The 12,827-nt window shown below is 48.2% G+C and overlaps 1 protein-coding gene across 2 annotated transcripts in view; it reads left to right on the plus strand.

The window, feature by feature from the left end:
* The first annotated feature begins 9,448 nt into the window (after positions 1–9,448).
* Positions 9,449–12,827, plus strand: part of ASPDH (aspartate dehydrogenase domain containing) — a 42,511-nt gene continuing 39,132 nt past the window's right edge. Inside the window, exon 1 of one of the 2 annotated variants that reach the window (XM_073608855.1) lies at positions 9,449–9,578. The gene's annotated coding sequence lies outside the window, so the exon portion shown is untranslated. Of the gene's footprint in view, positions 9,579–9,623; positions 9,646–12,827 lie in introns of those variants that run through there. The other variant, XM_073608854.1, reaches the window with a different exon arrangement.

Genomic DNA, 12,827 nt, shown 5'->3' on the forward strand with positions numbered 1-12,827 from the left:
GTTTAAAGGGATGAGGTGGCAACCCTAGCCTATACACACCCCCATTTCATTCCCCTTATTACCCACATATCTACCCCAGACCCCCATTATCACCATTCCATCCCCCTAATCCCCCATATCACCAGCTTCCCCAATCCTACTTCCGGTGTGATCACAGAGCCGCCATTTTGGAAAGTAGAGAAGAATGCATTGGTCTTCAACAAGATGGCGGCCGCAGACATCCCAGAATAATAGCTTCTCCAAACAGAAAGTTCTTCTCCTATTGCTTGTAAACTAATCAGATCCTCAAGAAAATAATGCTTGCTGTGAACGTGACACATTGTGCTCCTTCCCGGCCCGGATTGTATTGGGGAAAAATACAATCCGGACAGAGGGAGTCATACCAGGTTCAACCATCAGATGGCAGAATTTTACTATCATATAGTGTGCTACCACATTCATCCACAAGGAGGCAACAGAGTACCAGATATATTCCGAGTATAGAAAATCAGTGTGAGCGTTACCAGGATCAGCCAGTAGGTGGCAGCATAGTGTTTGCATGAGATACAGCGTATGCCCAGTCCGCCGCAATTTTATGGTAGAAAAAAGTTTTGGTCTTCAAGAAAATGGTGGCGTGGCAGACGGCTCGTTTCAATGTACTGCCCATGACCAGACCAGGTGCCTTTTTTTTTTTTAACAATAATTTTTATTTATTTTATCAAACAAATACAAATCAATTGAAGTTGATTATACAACATTTGTAATACAAAAACTGAGAAGGCATAAAGTATAGTTCTGATATAAACCTTGATGGCCTAGTCCAGAGGTTCAAGCTGTAGGACAGACCAGCTGCCTTTTAGGCGAGCAGTAATCTGATGGGTAGCGGTAATCTGATAGAACACCAACAAAATGCAATGCGAACATCGCTGAAAACCTGTCAGCTGCGGCCGCCATTTTCTCGAAGGGCACTGCAAATTTCCCCACTCCAAAATGGCAGTAAAAGCATGCACAGTAGCATACACAACAGGGATACTCTGATGCCCCTGGTGGTTGGACTTGGTAGGACACACCTAACATATCACACTTACGATATAATCGGTACTCTGATGCCCCTGGTGGCTATAATTGGTAGGACAACTCTAATGATATCAAACAAAACGGAAAATTGTATCATACCGTAATTTTCCTTTCCTGGTGCCTATCCATGGCAGCATACTAGTGATAGAGCTCCGCCTCGACTCCTCCCTCAGGACCAGTGAATAGCATAAATTAAAGACGTAGTCCCTCCCCCAACATTCTCCGTAAAATAGAATACCGAGGGTGGGAGCGTATGCTGCCATGGATAGGCACCAGGAAAGGAAAATTACGGTAAGTATGATACAATTTTCCGTTTTCCTGGTGCCTCCATGGCAGCATACTAGTGATAAATAACTAGCTGACACGGGTGGGATAATGCTTAACAATAAATGTTTAATTAGAATGAGACATTGCAGCCTGAACTGCCCTTCTCCCAAACTCAACCGTTGTGAGAGCTCCTGGGTTGATACGGTAGTGTCTGAGGAAAGTATTGCGAGAAGACCAGGTGGCGGCCCTGCACACCGTCTCTAATGACACGTTAGCCCTTGCTGCCCAGGAGGTTGAGACTGCCCTTGTAGAATGAGCATTCACTCGGGATGGAGGTTCCATATTCTTTATCCTGTAGGCCTTCTGGATTAGCTTTACCACCCAAGATGCCAGAGTTCTGATGGAAGCTTCTTTGCCCCTGTATTTACCGAATGGAACAATCAAGAGTCTTTCCGAGTTCCTGAAGGATCTAGTGGCCTCTAGGTAGGCTCTGAGCACTCTGGATATGTCCAGCTCGTGACATGCTCCTGAATCTGCTTCAGCAAATACTGGTAGTGCCCAGGGCTCCAAAAGGTGGCTTGGAGTAGTGACCTTAGGTGTGAACCCCCGAAGGGGACGAAGTTCTACTCTATCGTGAAAAAAAGAGATGTGGTCATCACCTATTCCCAACGAGTGGAGTTCTGAGATTCTTCTACCAGATGTAATGGCTAACAGAAAAACCGTTTTCAGTGTTATGTTCCATATTGTCAGTTGTTCCACTGGGGTAAATGGATGGTCAGAGAGGACTTCAAGGACCAGGGATAAATCCAACTTGGGAAAAGACCGTCTGGCAGGTGGCCGGATCTTCAGCACTCCTCTGAGGAAAGTGACTACTAAGGGCTCTTCCGCCCATCTTTTATTTGTTGCGGCAGAAATTGCTGCTACTTGCACTTTGAGAGAACTTAGGCCAAGACCCAGATCAAGTCCTGATTGGAGGAAGCCGAGAACACCTGATGTAGAAGGAGAGATTGGATTAAACTCATTTGAGGCAGCAAATGACAAGAACTTGTCCCATATTCTTGAATATATAGCATTGGTTGCTGGTTTCCTGGCTCCTAGGAGGGTTGTTATGACCCCTGGGGAGCATCCTAGGGACTCGAACCTTCGCCTCTCAACCTCCAGATTCGAAGGTTTAGCTTCTGAGGGTCTGGATGAACTAAACTGCCCTGCGTCAGAAGTTGAGGGAAAGGATGGATCCTGATTGGAGAGCTCACACTGAGACGCATAGCTAGAGGAAACCAAGGTCTCTTCGGCCAATATGGGAGTACTGCCAGTACCTGGACTGTTTCTCTGAGAAGTCTCAGGAGGAACTTGAATATTAATGGCCGGGGGGGGAAGGCATATGCGGTGGTGAACCTCCAGGAGCATGACAGGGCATCTACTTCCTCCGCTTGCGTATACGGAAGGCGAGAGACGAACCTGGTCAGTTTGGCATTCCCCGGGGTGGCAAATAGGTCTACTTGAGGGGGATCCCAGAGGCTGGCAATCTGATGGAAGACCTGGGGATGAAGAGCCCACTCGTTGTTGTCCAAGAATTTCCTCGACAACGTGTCTGCTTCCGTGTTCAACCTTCCCGGGAGATACATCGCCCTGAGGTCTAGGACGTTCTTCTCTGCCCAGAGCATAATCGGCTCCACTTCTCTGAGGAGTGATGTGCTGCGAGTGCCCCCCTGCCTCTGCAGGTATGCGACAGCTGCCCTGTTGTCCAGGTGTAAAAGTACTCTCTGGCCCCTGATCTGAGAAGCCAATGAAGTTAGTGCCAAGAACGCTGCTCTCATCTCCAGTATGTTGGATACTACTCCCTGGGTGGAGCAGGACCATCTCCCCTGTATCCTGGTTTACCCGCAATGGGCTCCCCAGCCCTGTCCACTTGCGTCGGACGTAACTGTGATCCAGAAGAGGGAACCCAGATAGCGAGGTTTTGAGAGGTTTTCCGGCAGAGTCCACCAATGAAGGCTCCTGCGCATTGCTCCCATCAGCAGAATTGTCTGAGAGAGTTGCTGTTTCTTCCACTGCGCCAAGAAACCCGTCTGAAAATACCTCAAATGCCAATGGGCCCAAGGAATCATCGGTATACAGGCAGACATTGTGCCAATGAGGCTCAGGCATTGCGATGCCGTTAGATACCGGCTCGCAATGGTTTTGACCATCTTCTGGATAATAATCCTCATCTTCAGGGATGGTAATGACACTGTCCCCTCCCGGGTGTTGAACATCGCACCTAGATAGATCATCCGCTGTGTAGGTGCCAGCTGACTCTTCTCTGAGTTTATCAACCATCCTAGTTCTCTCAGGGACTGGAGAAGAATGTCTCGGTGATACACCAACTGACCCGGACTGCTTGCTAGGAGGAGGATGTCGTCCAAATAGTGGTATATCCTCAAACCCCTCTCCCGCAGGGGAACCAAAGCGGATATTAGAATTTTGGTGAACACCCTGGGGGAGGTGCACAGACCGAAGGGCAGGGCTTGGAACTGCAGGTGGATCCGACCTACTGCAAATCTGAGATACTTCTGAAAGGCAGGTAGAATTGGCACGTGTAAGTACGCATCCTGCAGATCGATTGATATCATCCAATCTGTTGGCTGTACTGCCTGAATAATTGTTTGTAGAGACTCCATCTTGAAGCTTTCTGGGTGTATGTGCCTGTTGAGTCTTTTTAGATCGATCACAGGCCTCCCTCCACCCGTTCTCTTTGGAACCAGAAATAGAGTGGAATAGAAGCCTGCGAAGCGCTCCGCCAAAAGGAACCGGCACAGCTGCTCCCTGAAGTTGGAGTGACGATACGAATTGTCTTAGGGCTTGAGCCTTCAGCAGAGAGGATGGAATTTCCGTTCGTGTGAACGAATTTTGAGGTGGAGGATGCCAAATCCACCGTCCAGGGTTTTAACCACAAGGCCCTTTTTGCCATTACTGAGTGCAGCATAGATCTTGCTGAACACCTAATCGTGTCAATAGCTGCTACTCCAACGAAGTCTGCTGACAATCTAATTTCTTCCAGAGCTTTAATTATGTCTTCCTTGGGGACATCCTGGCGTAGAGCTGTTTCAATGTTATCCGTCCAAGCTCTAATGGCATTAGATACGGAGGTGAGGGCGATCGCTGGCTTACATGCCGCTCCTGCAGCTAAATGGCTCCTCTTGAGATCTAGATCGATTCTTCTGTCAAGAGGATCCTTGAAAGAAGCGGAATCTTCCATAGGCAGGGTAATATTCTTTGCGAGTCGCACCACTGATGCGTCTACCACTGGCATGGAGTTCAGTGACTGTGTTCCCGACTCCGGTAGGGGATACAATTTATTGAAACGGCCCAATGACAGTTTTTTATCAGTTCTTGACCATTCGTTTTGAATGATTTGCGTAATTTCTCCCATCAAAGGGAAGAAAGCCTGTTTCCTTTTAAGGAATGGGAAGTAGCTTTTTGCTTCCTGGGGAGGTTCTTCAGTATCCTCCCAAGCTATTGCGGCTCTTACTGCCTGGATGAATGGCTTTACCAACGAATGGCTGAAGCCGGAAGGATCTGACTCATCTGACGAATCGCCCGAAAGGTCTTCAGGTGGGGAATCTCTGGCCAGTCGGCCTGATGGAAGTAGAGGCGTACTGGCTGCGGAGGGACCAGGAAGAACAAGTTCAACATCCTGCGCCTGGGATGTCTGCGGAGCTGGCTGGGCAGGAACCAAGGCTGCAAGCTCAGAGAAGGAGTCCTTCATAGTTCTTTTGAGCAGGTCCACCACCTGTTGGTTTTCTAACTCGCGGCTGGGCGCATAGTCCGCGAAACAGTCCTTGCAGACTACTTTATTCGGTAGCGGACTAGCCCCACAGGTCCAGCACTTCTTCTTCTTGTAGGATCTAGGAGAGGAGGACCGGTCCCGTCTTCTGGATCTTGATCTATGTCGCGAAGAATGGGACTCACGTCTTGACGAGCGGGACCGGTGGCGTGAGGAGCGAGATCTGCGACTTGGGCTGTCGTCATCGTGGTGCCTTGAGGATTTTTCGGTCCTCTTGGAGTGGGCAGGGCTATGATTTTAAGAAAAATCATGTCAGGCCAGCGAGCGCACTTTTTTTTTTTTTTTTATACTCACGTATACGTGGTCCCATACCTAACGGAGGTGTGAGGATCTTTGTTACGAGATGAGTGGCTCATTTCGGAGTTGGGCACAAGGATCAGCTGCCGAAACACAAACAAAAAAAAAAAGGAAAGAAAAAGAATGTTTTTTTTTTTTTTTTAAAGGTATATATTTCATTTCTTTTTTTTTTAAACTTACCACAGCGCAGCTCAGAGAGACCTTTAGCAGGGCAGCCGAGGAAACTCTGACCACCCGTCCCCAAAGCCGATCTTAAATAGCCTAAGGGTGGGTGGGGTAGTTCCCATAAACCCCCAGACTCTCTGCCCCCTCTTTTTTTTTTTTTTTAAGAAAAGGGCAAAATCGGCCCTTTTTCCCATATCCAAGATGGCCGCCGCGGCGTCGAGAGACCGCGCCCGCGCATGCGCAGTAGAACCGCCGCCGAGAAGACGCCGGGAAGCCGAGAGCGACGGCTGTTTAGCTTCCCGGCTCGCGCATGCGCAGCACCACGAAGGGGACGCCGAACCACGCTGCCTGCAAGGGGGAACGATCAACAACACTGCCCCCACAGCAACAGGAAACCTTATTGTTACCAGAAAAATCACCAGGTAACAAAAGCAATATGAAACAGCCTACTATCTCTAAACTTCATTCAAGGGAAGGCAAAGAAATAACATAAAGGGGAGGGGGGAGAAGAGAAAATGCAACTTTCTTTCTTTTCCTTCTTTTTTTTTTTTTTTAAAAGAGATGGAAAGAAAATGAAAAATCACAGGCCTGGCAGCTGATCCTTTTGCGACTCCTCCGCCATCATCATAGGATATGGTGTCAGACTGCGTTCCGGTAAGGAAACTCTGCAAGAAGACCCCAACAGATCCGCAGAGGGGTTCCCAGTCTTATTAGAGCTGTGAGCGGCCCAAGAACAGGGACTGCGCACGGGAAAGGCTAAACCCGGCGGACGCTGCCGACTGCAGAGGTATGGACATACTGCTACTCTTCACCAGCACAAGAGGTATGAGGAAAAAAAGGAGAATGTTGGGGGAGGGACTACGTCTTTATTTTATGCTATTCACTGGTCCTGAGGGAGGAGTCGAGGCGGAGCTCTATCACTAGTATGCTGCCATGGAGGCACCAGGAAAAATTATTACCGTTACACTGATGCCCCCTGGTGGTTATAACTGGTTGGACGCCTCTAATGATGTCAAACACAAATTATTACCTGTACTCTGATGCCCCCTGGTGGTTATAACTGGTAGGACACCTCTAATGATATCAAACACAAATTATTACCGGTACTCTGATGCCCCCTGGTGGTTATAACTGGTAGGACGCCTCTAATGATATCAAACACACATTATTACCAGTACTCTGATGCCCCCTGGTGGTTATAACTGGTAGGACAACTCTAATGATGTCAAACACAAATTATTACCGGTACTCTGATGCCCCCTGGTGGTTATAACTGGTAGGACACCTCTAATGATATCAAACACAAATTATTACCGGTACTCTGATGCCCCCTGGTGGTTATAACTGGTAGGACAACTCTAATGATGTCAAACACACATTATTACCGGTACTCTGATGCCCCCTGGTGGTTATAACTGGTAGGACGCCTCTAATGATATCAAACACACGTTATTACCGGTACTCTGATGCCCCCTGGTGGTTATAACTGGTAGGACACCTCTAATGATATCAAACACACGTTATTACCGGTACTCTGATGCCCCCTGGTGGTTATAACTGGTAGGACACCTCTAATGATATCAAACACACGTTATTACTGGTACTCTGATGCCCCCTGGTGGTTATAACTGGTAGGACACCTCTAATGATATCAAACACAAATTATTACCGGTACTCTGATGCCCCCTGGTGGTTATAACTGGTAGGACACCTCTAATGATATCAAACACACATTATTACCGGTACTCTGATGCCCCCAGTGGTTATAACTGGTAGGACACCTCTAATGATATCAAACACACGTTATTACCGGTACTCTGATGCCCCCGGTGGTTATAACTGGTAGGACGCCTCTAATGATATCAAACACACAATATTACTGGTACTCTGATGCCCCCTGGTGGTTATAACTGGTAGGACGCCTCTAATGATATCAAACACACGTTATTACCGGTACTCTGATGCCCCCTGGTGGTTATAACTGGTAGGACACCTCTAATGATGTCAAACACACATTATTACCGGTACTCTGATGCCCCCTGGTGGTTATAACTGGTAGGACACCTCTAATGATATCAAACACAAATTATTACCGGTACTCTGATGCCCCCTGGTGGTTATAACTGGTAGGACGCCTCTAATGATATCAAACACACATTATTACCGGTACTCTGATGCCCCCTGGTGGTTATAACTGGTAGGACAACTCTAATGATGTCAAACACAAATTATTACCGGTACTCTGATGCCCCCTGGTGGTTATAACTGGTAGGACACCTCTAATGATATCAAACACACATTATTACCGGTACTCTGATGCCCCCAGTGGTTATAACTGGTAGGACACCTCTAATGATATCAAACACACGTTATTACCGGTACTCTGATGCCCCCAGTGGTTATAACTGGTAGGACACCTCTAATGATATCAAACACACATTATTACCGGTACTCTGATGCCCCCAGTGGTTATAACTGGTTGGACGCCTCTAATGATATCAAACACTCAATATTATCAATGTTTGACATCCTAACCTCTTACCAGGTACAGCCACCAGGGGGCCTCAGAGTACCGGTAATATTTTGGAAGTAGTTCCAGCATTACCCATGAGATGGCAGAATAGTTAATGATCACAAAGTGCGCACGCTCCGTACGCCGCCATTTTCCATATGACATATATTCTTGGGTCCTCAAGAAGATGGCGGCCACAGAGGACATGAATTCTTTATACAGCTGACATTGGTCAATAATGTACAGGGTCCTCGCTCTCAGGACTCTTCTGTCATTTCTTTACTAATGGCAGTTTTTGGAATGAATGAACATTCTGGACGACTTTCACCCGCACACGATTGTACGGAAAGGGCGCTCAGCATAGGACGCCGCTCGGCAATCCATTTGGTAACAGAAGTGACGTTCCGTCTCCTGCGCATGCGTACAGCCGCTACCAGGTTGCCTAATCTGACGGAACACCTTCACTCAGACGAAGACAGTGGACATCTTACTACACCCGGCTACATTAGGGTTACCACCTGTCCAGGATTCACCCGGACAGTTCAGGTTTGGAATCATGTGTCTGGGTTTTAGACTGCCTGACACCCAGACACATTATTCAGACCGGACTATGACTTCTCAGCAGGGATGATGGCTGCAGATGTCTAATCTGAGAGTGTCTGTTACTCTTCACTCACACTACCCAAAGTCATCCCCCCTCCCCTCCCCCCATACAGACAGGAGAGGAGAAAGGGATCGATCTGCACCTCTTCCTTCCACCCCCCTATGTCTGCCCCTCCCCCCACACTCCAATCCCCCCTCCCCCCACACAGAGGAGAGAGGGATCGATCTGCACCTCTTCCTTCCGCCCCCCCCTATGTCTGCCCCTCCCCCCACACTCCAATCCCCCCTCCCCCCACACTCCAATCCCCCCTCCCCCACACTCCAATCCCCCCTCCCCCCACACTCCAATCCCCCTTCCCCCCACACAGATTGAAGAGGAGAGAGGGATCGATCTGCACCTCTTCCTTCCACCCCCCCATGTCTGCCCCTCCCCCCACACTCCAATCCCCCCTCCCCCCACACAGATTGAAGAGGAGAGAGGGATCGATCTGCACCTCTTCCTCCCACCCCCCTGTGTCTGCCCCTCCCCCCACACAGATTGAAGAGGAGAGAGGGATCGATCTGCACCTCTTCCTTCCGCCCCCCCTATGTCTGCCCCTCCCCCCACACAGATTGAAGAGGAGAGAGGGATCGATCTGCACCTCTTCCTCCCACCCCCCTGTGTCTGCCCCTCCCCCCACACAGATTGAAGAGGAGAGAGGGATCGATCTGCACCTCTTCCTCCCACCCCCCTGTGTCTGCCCCACCCCCCCGCACTCCAATCCCCAGGGCTGGGCCTCAGAAAAGGGAAGTGGAGACCGGAAATTTGAAGTCCAGCAGCCTCAGATACATCTGGATGAGAGGTGACAAGGGGTGAGTGAGCTCACCATCCATCCCTGTCTGTGACTGAAGTCTCCCCCCTTCTCTCTCCTGCCTCTGAGTGAGTACACCGAGGGAAATCGGGGTTCTCACAGCACCCCTTATATCAGAGGTCCCCTTTACACCAGAGGCCACAGTGTTCCCCCTTTCTCAAATCAGGGTCCCCAGAATTCTCCCTTACATCAGCGTTCTCCCGTACACCAGAGTCTGCAGAGTCCCTCCTTACAGTGAAGTGCGAGTTCAGATGTAAAGGGAACTCTGTGGATTCTGATGTAAAGGGGAACTCTTGTTATTAACATCATATGATTAGAAATGTTATTTATTAGCAAAATATATGTATAGTTTATACAAAAAAAAAATATTGCTGTGCGCCGCTAAAGTGTTCAGTTTGACTTGAAGAAAAGGTGGCAACCCTAAGCTACATCTTTAACAGTCATTTTAGCAATAAAGTGAGCATGTAGAAAAAAATATAGTACATTGACAGCTCTCATGTTGTTTGCATGTTTCATTTTTAAAGACTAAAGGTTTAGCGCTGAGCAGTGCAGGGTGTACCATCATGGCCTCCGCCAACTTGCTACTGTGGGGTGTAGCAACATGGCCTCCGTCACCTTCCTACAGCAGCGTGTACCAACATGGCCTCCACTACCTTCCTACTGCAGGGTGTACCAACATGGCCTCCGCCACCTTGCTACTGCGGGGTGTAGCAACATGGCCTCCGCCACCTTGCTACAGCAGCGTGTACCAACATGGCCTCCACTACCTTCCTACTGCAGGGTGTACCAACATGTCCTCCGCTACCTTCCTACAGCAGGGTAAACCAACATGGCCTCCTCTACCTTCCTACTGCAGGGTGTACCAACATGGCCTCTGCCAACTTGCTACTGTGGGGTGTAGCAACATGGCCTCCGCTACCTTCCAAAAAGCAGGGTGTACCAAAATGGTCTCCGCTACCTTCCTACTGCAGGGTGTAGCAACATGGCCTCCGCTACCTTCCTACTGCGAGATGTAGCAACATGGCCTCCGCTACCTTCCTACTACAGGGTGTACCAACATGGCCTCCGCTACCTTCCTACTACAGGGTGTACCAACATGGCCTCCACTACCTTCCTACTGCGGTGTGTAGCAACATGGCCTCCGCTACCTTCCTACTGCAGGGTGTACCAACATGGCCTCCGCTACCTTCCTACTGCAGGGTGAACCAACATGGCCTCCGCTACCTTCCTACTGCAGGGTGAACCAACATGGCCTCCGCTACCTTCCTACTGCAGGGTGAACCAACATGGCCTCCGCTACCTTCCTACTGCAGGGTGAACCAACATGGCCTCCGCTACCTTCCTACTGCAGGGTGAACCAACATGGCCTCCGCTACTTTCCTACTGCTTGTTTCAAGCTTGTTTAGTTTTTTTTTTACAGCAAATCACCAAGGATGTCAATATAACATAACCAGTTTATAGCTAAGATTACTCTTAAATTGAAGACATAGCTGGATGTACTAAGATGTCCGCTGTCACCTTCTTTTCACTACAGTGTTCTGTCAGATTAGGCAAGCGGGTGTACGCATGCGCAGCTGACGGAATGTCACTTACGTTACCAAATCTAACGGAACATCGCCCCCTAATAGGGTGTTCACTGCTATGAGAAAACATTCGCTCCATTCCTGTGTGTTCCAACAAAGCGCAATGCAAATATCACCTAAAACATGTCTGCTGCGGCCGCCATCTTCTCGAAGAACACTGCAAGTTTATCCACTCCAAAATGGCAACACAATCATGTGCAGTAGCACACAACACGGATACTCTGAGGCCACTGGTGGTTTGATTTGGTAGGACACCTCCTATCATATCATATATACAATATTACCTTACTCTGATGCCCCCAGTGGTTGGAACTGGTAGGACACCTCATAGGATATTATACAATTAATATTACAGGTACTCTGCTGCTCCCAGTGGTTGGAACTGGTAGGACACCTTATAGGATATTATACAATTAATATTACCAATACTCTGCTGCCCCCAGTGGTTGGAACTGGTAGGACACCTCGTAGGATATTATATAATTAATATTACCAATACTCTGCTGCCCCCAGTGGTTGGAACTGGTAGGACACCTCATAGGATATTATACAATTAATATTACCGGTACTCAGCTGTCCCCAGTGGTTGGAACTGGTAGGACACCTTATAGGATATTATACAATTAATATTACCGGTACTCAGCTGCCCCCAGTGGTTGGAACTGGTAGGACACCTCGTAGGATATTATATAATTAATATTACCAATACTCTGCTGCCCCCAGTGGTTGGAACTGGTAGGACACCTCATAGGATATTATACAATTAATATTACCAATACTCTGCTGCCCCCAGTGGTTGGAACTGGTAGGACACATCATAGGATATTATACAATTAATATTACCAATACTCTGCTGCCCCCAGTGGTTGGAACTGGTAGGACACATCATAGGATATTATACAATTAATATTACCAATACTCTGATGCCCCCAGTGGTTGGAACTGGTAGGACACCTCATAGGATATTATACAATTAATATTACCAATACTCTGCTGCCCCCAGTGGTTGGAACTGGTAGGACACCTCGTAGGATATGGGGTGAGAAAATTGGAGTGATTTACTCGTTAGTACACAGCTTTCAAGAGCTGATCATGACAGTTCATGAAAAAATATCAGAAGGGGCAAGCAGCAAAATATTTTCTTGAATGATAATAGAACAAATATTTTTTGTGTAATTTGTAGAAAAAAAATTGAGTGACCAAGACTGCGCATGCAAAGAATACAATACATTACATCACAGAACAGCCCTAAGATCTAGATTTTCCAGGCTATAGATCGTGTAGTCCGCAGCGGAGGAGGGGAGTGTACTAGATGGACCCCAGGAAGCAAGAGGCTTGGGCCTAGTCTGCTGACCCTTTTTAAAGCCTCTCCCAGAGTTCCTTCTTTGGGGCAGATGGCATGCTGGGATGTGTAGTCCAGAAAAAGTTCTACAGAATCAGGATGTCTGTTCAGGAGACTACAGTCCCCACACTGCTCTCTGCTGGGTTCAGAAATTTCAAGTCCAGCACTAGAGGAACACAGAGATGGTCAGAGAAGCAAGAGGGTCAGTCTGCAGTGCCAGATAACTGTAGTCCGCTGTCAGTTACATAAGCTATTTGTTTTCGATACAAGATGAGCCATCGTTGGTTCGATCATCTCATGGTGTGTATGAGGCTTAGGACATCTC

This window comes from Aquarana catesbeiana, linkage group LG13, assembly GCF_042186555.1.
Source record: "Aquarana catesbeiana isolate 2022-GZ linkage group LG13, ASM4218655v1, whole genome shotgun sequence".
Taxonomy (NCBI): domain Eukaryota; kingdom Metazoa; phylum Chordata; class Amphibia; order Anura; family Ranidae; genus Aquarana; species Aquarana catesbeiana.